A 7,181-nucleotide genomic window follows, 5' to 3' on the forward strand; every position below is an offset into this window, starting at 1 on the left:
TAATTCAGCTACTGGATACACATATTAACCTCTTTCTTCTAATGCTATATTTAATTGATACTTAATTATTGTATATATTTATGAGGTACATGTGTTTTTTTGAAACATGCATACAATGTGTAATAATCAAATCAGGATATTTAGGATACCCATCACCTGAAACATTTATTTCTTTGGGTTGGAAACATTCTAAATCTTCTCTTGTAGCTCTTTGGAAATACACTATAAATCAGGGGTCTCCAATCCCTGGAGGCCACGGACCAGTACCAATACTACTCTGTGGCCTGTTAGGAACTGGGCCGCATGGCAAGAGCAGCTGTCTAACGAGTGAAGCTTTATCTGTATTTACAGCTCCTCGCTATCACTCACCTCACAGCCTGAGCTCTGTCTCCTGTCAGATCAGTAGCAGCATTAAATTCTCATAGGAGTGTAAACCCTATTATGAACTGCGCATGGAAGGGAGCTAGGTTGCATGCTCCTTATGAGACTCTAATGTCTGAGGATGTGTCACTGCCTCCCATCATCCCCAGACTGGACCATCTAGTTGCAGGAAAACAAGCTCAGGGATCCCACTGATTCTACATTATGGTGAGTTGTATAATTATTTCATTATACAACATTGTATTACTATTACAATGTAATAATAATAGAAATAAAGTGCACAATAAATGTAATGAGTTTGAATTATCTCAAAGCCATCCCTGCCCCACTCTCCAGTCTGTGGAAAAATGGTCTTTTATGAAACTGGTCCCTGGTGTCAAAAAGGTTGGGAATTGCTGCTATAAATTTTTGTTAACTAGAGTCGCCTTACTGTGCTATCAAACACTAGAACTTATTCTTTCTATCTAGCTGTATGTTTGTATTCATTAACCCCCCTTTTTTATCCCCATTCTCTCTCTCCCCTACCCTTTCCAAGCTCTGGTAACCATTATTCTACCTCTAACTCCATGAAATCAATTCTTTATTAGCTCCCACATATGAGTGAGAATATACAATATTTGTCTTTCTGTGCCTGGCTTATTTCATTTAACATAATGTCCTCCATTTCCATCTATGTTGCTAAAATAACAGAATTTTATTCCTTTTTGTGATTCAATAATATTCCATTGTGTATATATACTACATTTTCTCCCTTCATCTCTTGATGGACATTTAGGTTGATTTCATATCTTGGCTATTGTAAATAGTGCTGCAATAAACATAGGAGTACAGATGTCTCTTTAAAATCCTGACTTCATTTCCTCTGGACATATAACTAGTAGTGGAATTGCTGAATGATATGGTAGTGCTATTTGAGGAACCTCAGTACCATTCTCCATGGTACATTTCCACCAAGGGTATGAACATTCACCTTTCTCTGCATCATGGCCAGCATGTTATTTTCTGTCTTTTTGATACCAGCCATTTTAACCAGGGTGAGACAGTATCTCATTGTGGTTTTGATTTACATTTCCCTGATGATTAGTGATGTTGAGTATTTTTTCATATACTTGGCCATTTGTATGTTATCTTTTGAGAAATGTCTATTTGGATTTTTTTGTCCATTTTTAATTGGGTTGTTTGTTTTCCCTATTGAGTTGCTTCAGTTTCTTATATATTTTGGTTTTTAATTCTTTGTGAAATGAATAGTTTGCAAATATTTTCTCCCATTCTGTAGGTTGTCTTTTCACTTTGCTGATTGTTTACTTTGCTGTGCAGAGCTTTTTGGCTTGATGTAATCCCATTGGTCAGTTTTCGCTTTTGTTGCCTGTGCTTTTGAGGTCTTACTGAAAAAAGTGCCTGTGCTTTTGAGGTCTTACTCAAAAAAGTATTTGAAAAGATCAATGTCCTGACCCATTTTCTCAATGTTTTCCTCTAGTAGTTTCATAGTTTCATGTCTTACACTTACACCTTTAATTTCTTTTGAGTTGATTTTGATATATAGTGAAAGATAAAAGTCTAGTTTTATTCCTCTGCATAATGATATCCAGTTTCCCACAGAACCACTTATTGAAGAGACTGTCTTTTCCCCCCTGTATGTTCTTGGCTACTTTGGAGAAAATGAGTTGGCATAAATGAATGATTTATTTCTGGGTCATCTAGTCTGTTCTCTTGGTCTATGGGTTTTTGTTTTGTTTTGTTTTGTTTTTTGTTTTTGTTTTTGTTTTTACTGGTGCCAGTACTATGCTGTTTGGTTTACTATAGTTTTGTAGTATATTTTGAAGTCACATATTGTGAAGCTTTCAGCTTTGTTCTTTTTGCTCAGTGTTGCTTTGGCTATTTGGTGTTTTTTGTAGTTCCATTTAAATTTTAAAATTGCTTTTTTTATTTCTGCAAAGAATGCCATTGTTATTTTTGATAGGGGTTGTATTGAATCTGTAGAATTCTTTTAGTATGACATTTTATTAATTCTGCTAATCCACAAGCATTGGCTATCTTTCCATTTTTAATGTCCTATACAATTTATTTCACCAGCATTTTTATTTCTAGGCATTACTTTTTTGTAGCTATCATAAATGAGGTTGCTTTCTTGATTTCTTTTTCAGATTGTTTGCTATTGGCATAATGGAATGCTGTTGATTTTGTATCCTGCAACTTTACTGAATTTATCAGTTCTGTCAAATTTTGGTGGAATATTAGGTTTTTCTAAATATAAGATCTTGTTGCCTGTCAAAAAGGATAATTTGACTTCTTCTTTTACAATTTAGATTCTCTTTATTTCTCTCTCTTGTCTAATTGCTCTGCCTAGAACTTCTAGTACTATGTTGAATAAAAGTGGTAAAACTGGGCATTCTTTTCTCAGGTGTTAAAAAAAAGGTTTTCAATTTTTTTTCCCTGCTCAGCATGATGTTAGCTGTGGGTTTGTCACATATGGCCTTTATTGTTTTTAGGTATGTTCCTTCCATGTCCAGTTTTTTGAGAGTTGTTGAAGGAATGTTAAATTTTATCAAATCATTTTTTGGAATCTATTGAAATTATCATGGTTTTTGTTCTTGATTCTGTTGATGCTTGTGGACATTCATTGATTTCTGGGCATTGAAGAGCTAGGTATTTATTCCAGTCTTCACGGTCTGGCCTTGTTTGTACCAGTACTTCTTCAGAGGGCCTTCCAAAAATTCAAAGGGGACAGATTGAGTTCCCTAAGCCTGAGGTCACCGCAGATGTTTCAGCATTAGAGGATACCCTAAGCCCAGCGACACTGTGATTCTTGCAGGCTCTGAGATATGAAGCCTGATGGGCTTGGAGAAGATAAGGGAGAATTCCCTGGGTTCCCAAAATTCCTCACTCACTCCCTTCTCTCTGCCCCAAATAGAAGGAGTATCTGCTACCCTAAGTTGGGAGAGGGGTGACAAGCACTCCCATGGCTACTGCAGTTTCACCAAAGCCCATGACCGCCCAAACCAGTGCAGTATCAGGGCTTACCCAAGGCCTGCAGCTGCTACTGTCTGACTGCCACTGATGTTTATTTAAGGCCCAAGGACACTTTACTCTGCTTTGTGGTGAAGCCAGCTGGCACTTGGGTCCATCCCAGTAGGACAACAGATACGCTTCTGGCCCTGGGGTAGGTCTAGAAGCATGTACTACAGTAATGGCCTATATTCTGGGGCTTTGGAATTCTGCCAGGTGCTATGTTTTACTGTGGTGGGGCTGGTATTAGGTTGTAAGGGAGTCTCTCTCCATGCTGCATTGCCTGGAGGTGAAGGAGAGGTAACTCAGAACCTCCTGTGGCCACCACAGCTAGGGTCATACTGGGTCGCACTTTGAGGTCCACAGCTTCCCAGACCAGTACAGGACTGGAGCTTGCCCAAGGACTGTGGTGACTAAGGCCTAGCTGCCTCTAAAATGTATTCAGGGTCCAAGGCCATTTTAGTCAGTCTGTGATAAAGCTGGCTGGGACTCAGGTTCCTCCCCCTGGGAGTTGCAGATTCCCATTGACCCAGGATGGGTCATAAATGCTCCCTCCATGGACACCTGCCTAGAATCAAGAACTGAAGAATTCTGCCTGGTGCTGTGTACCACTGTGAGAGTGACACTGAGTTTCAATGCAAAGTTCCACATCACTTCCCTCTTCCTCCACAGGGCTGTATACGGTCTCTCTGCACTGCACTGCCTGGCATTGGCAGAGGGGTAATATAGGCAATGCAAGACTGTTCTTCCTACCCTCTTCAATGCATCTTTTCTTGTTATGCTAAAACCAGGCACTGTGATCTCTCACCTGACTTTTAATGTCTTGTGAAGGTGTTCCTCGTGTGGATAGTTGTTCAGTTTGATGTTCCTGTGATGGGACAATCGCTAGAGGGTTTTATTTAGCCTCTTTGCTGTTCCTCTCCCCAGTGCTGTTTAATGTTGAAATTAACTGCTATGTAACCTAATTCTGAATTAAAAAGCTTTGTTCAAAACTTACCTCGTTTAAAGGTCTATATTCAAGGTAACTTTTTCGCATGTAAAAGTGTGCCATATGGCTGGGCGCAGTGGCTCACACCTGTAATCCCAGCACTTAGGGAGGCCGAGGTGGGTGGATCACAAGGTCCTGGGATTGAGACCATCCTGGCCAACATGGTGAAACCCCGTCTCCACTAAAAATACAAAAATTAGCTGGGCGTGGTGGTGCACATCTGTATTCCCAGAAGGCTGAGGCAGGAGAAATGCTTGAACTTGGGAGGTGGAGGTTGCAGTGAACCAAGATAATGCCACTGCACTCTACTGTAGCCTGGCAACTGAGCAAGACTCTGTCCCCCCCCAAAAAAGAAAAAGAAATAGTAGGCCATAAATGATAAATTTATAAAGCCAGGAAGATTATCTAAGCATGTTTTTCTAATGATCATGATAGGACTAGTTTAACCAAAAATAGCTGCATTTATGTTGCTTCACGCACTCTTTAAAAAAGGTGAATTGTTTTTAATTTATTCTAAGAAGTAATGTTCTTGGGTTCTCTGTTGGCCAGAGTAAAAGAAATTTAATTTAGTGAATCATTTGTCTAACTCATAATTTTTGTATCTTTTACCAATTGCCAGATAGAAAACTCAGCGACCATACACTTGAGCTACAGTTCACCTCTACAAGGTAGTTCAAGGAAAAGCATGTATGAAAAGATGTCTTGGTTTTTCATGAGATTTAGGTATTGTTAGATGACAAAACTGATCAAGCCAGAAATGTCCTAATGTGAGGGAGTCAATGGTGAATTAGACACTCTAGAGCTGGGTCCAGGAAGGCTAACACAACCTGGATTCTTGTTATGATCTCTTACCCTGCTTAACTATGCCAAGCTGAAACAACAAATAAAAGTTACCCAAATATTGTTCTGTCTTGAGCATTAAATCACTCTAAGACTCTGAAGCCATGATGAGAAGATCAGAGTTAACCTAAAATAAAATACGTTTTAATGTTTAATAATGTTAACCTGAAATAAAATACATTTACAAATATAATGAACCATTATACATATTCTGATAATATTCTGATAAAATTTCATATGCTAAAGAACCACAGCCTGAAACCTGATGAGAGGCACATTGTTGTCTTTGACAGGAGTGCGGTTCACATGGTTTCAGTAAGAACAAAACAAAGAGCTGGTCTTTCTCTGTGCAGAAGGCTGTATGCTTAGGCAGAATGGGCAACTCTCTACATGTGTTAAACGTAGAGGGCTAAGAAACCCCCTGTGATGATAATTACAAAATTTTCTACCTCTTATTCTATCACTAATGTTCAAAAATTTTCCAGTGACAATCCATCCTATTAGGTTTTTTTTATTCTATTGAAGCAAATAATAATAATAATAAAAACACTAGGTTTTTATTATTAGAGTACCATCTCAATGGTACCATTTACTACTTATTCAGACTCCATGAACTTGGCCTTTTCCAGTGCTCCATTCAGTAGAAAGGGGATTCCTTGAAGATGGAGACATATAATTAGATGTAATCGTTCTGAGGTGTTCATGAAATTGTCAAAAGAAGCTATCTAATAGCCAGCTGGACATAAAGGATTACAGCTAAACTGAGGTGTCTAATCCAGAGATAAAAATTTAGATTAATCAAGAGTTAGTTGATAGTGAATCAAAGAGGGAACTGAGGATAGTTGAGTAACACCCACATTTTAAGTTACAGCATTGTGTTTTTTCTCTAAATACATAAAGCTAAATATATGCATGTCATAAAATTAGAAAATATAGAAAAAAGAACAGAAAAGTTCCATAACAGAGAGATAATTTTTAATACATTGTGTCATAACTCTAGTATTTTTCTATACATATCTATAAAATCTTCTTCTAAACAGAGTTGGGATTATGCTATATAAAAATAGCTTTTATTACCTCTTAATAAATGGCAAACATATACCAAAATCTGGAGAGTAACATAGATGAGAAGGCAAACCAGTGAAAGCTCTTTTTCACTGAGATCATTTACTGAATCTAATGAACCGAAGCTTCAGTTTCTAGCCTCACAGAATGTGAACGTTAAGTGACAAAGTTTAGGCATGCCCAATGTGGATTTTCAAACTAGGTGACACCTCAATAAAGAGGAAAACCAGAAACAGCCCCCACAGCCCTAAAAAACTGCAAGAAGTTGCCATGGGACTGGTCAGTGAAGGAGAGAGAAAATGATTGAAAATTGTACCTGAGAACCAGAATCTACTGGGTAGTATTTCTAGACCTCAAACTGTGACTTTGAAAGTTCTCTCAGACTGAGAATGCCCCAACACAACTGGTAGAAACAGACGAAATTCTTCTGGATAAGCTTACATTTACTCTAGGCCACAAAGAATACCTAAGTATCAACTTCCAAGGAAAATGAGACGCTCACAATAAAAGAATAAGCATACTGGCTGGGCACAGTGGCTCACGCCTATAATCTCAGCACTTATGGAAGCTGAGGCAGGTGGATCACCTGAGATCAGGAGTTCGAGAGCAGCCTGGCCAACCTGGTGAAAGCTGTCTCTATTAAAAATTCAAACATGAGCCAATGTGGTGGTGAGAGGTGAAGCCAGCTGGGCTTCTGGGTTGGGTGGGGACTTGGAGGACTTTTGTGTCTAGCTAAAAGATTGTAAAAATGCACCAATCAGCACTCTGTGTCTAGCTAAAGGATTATAAATGCACCAATCAGCACTCTGTGTCTAGCTAAAGGATTGTAAATGCACCAATCAGCACTCTGTAAAAATGCACCAATCAGCACTCTGTGTCTAGCTAAAGGATTGTAAATGCA

Source organism: Colobus angolensis, unplaced genomic scaffold (genome assembly GCF_000951035.1).
Source record: "Colobus angolensis palliatus isolate OR3802 unplaced genomic scaffold, Cang.pa_1.0 Scaffold5, whole genome shotgun sequence".
NCBI lineage: Eukaryota > Metazoa > Chordata > Mammalia > Primates > Cercopithecidae > Colobus > Colobus angolensis.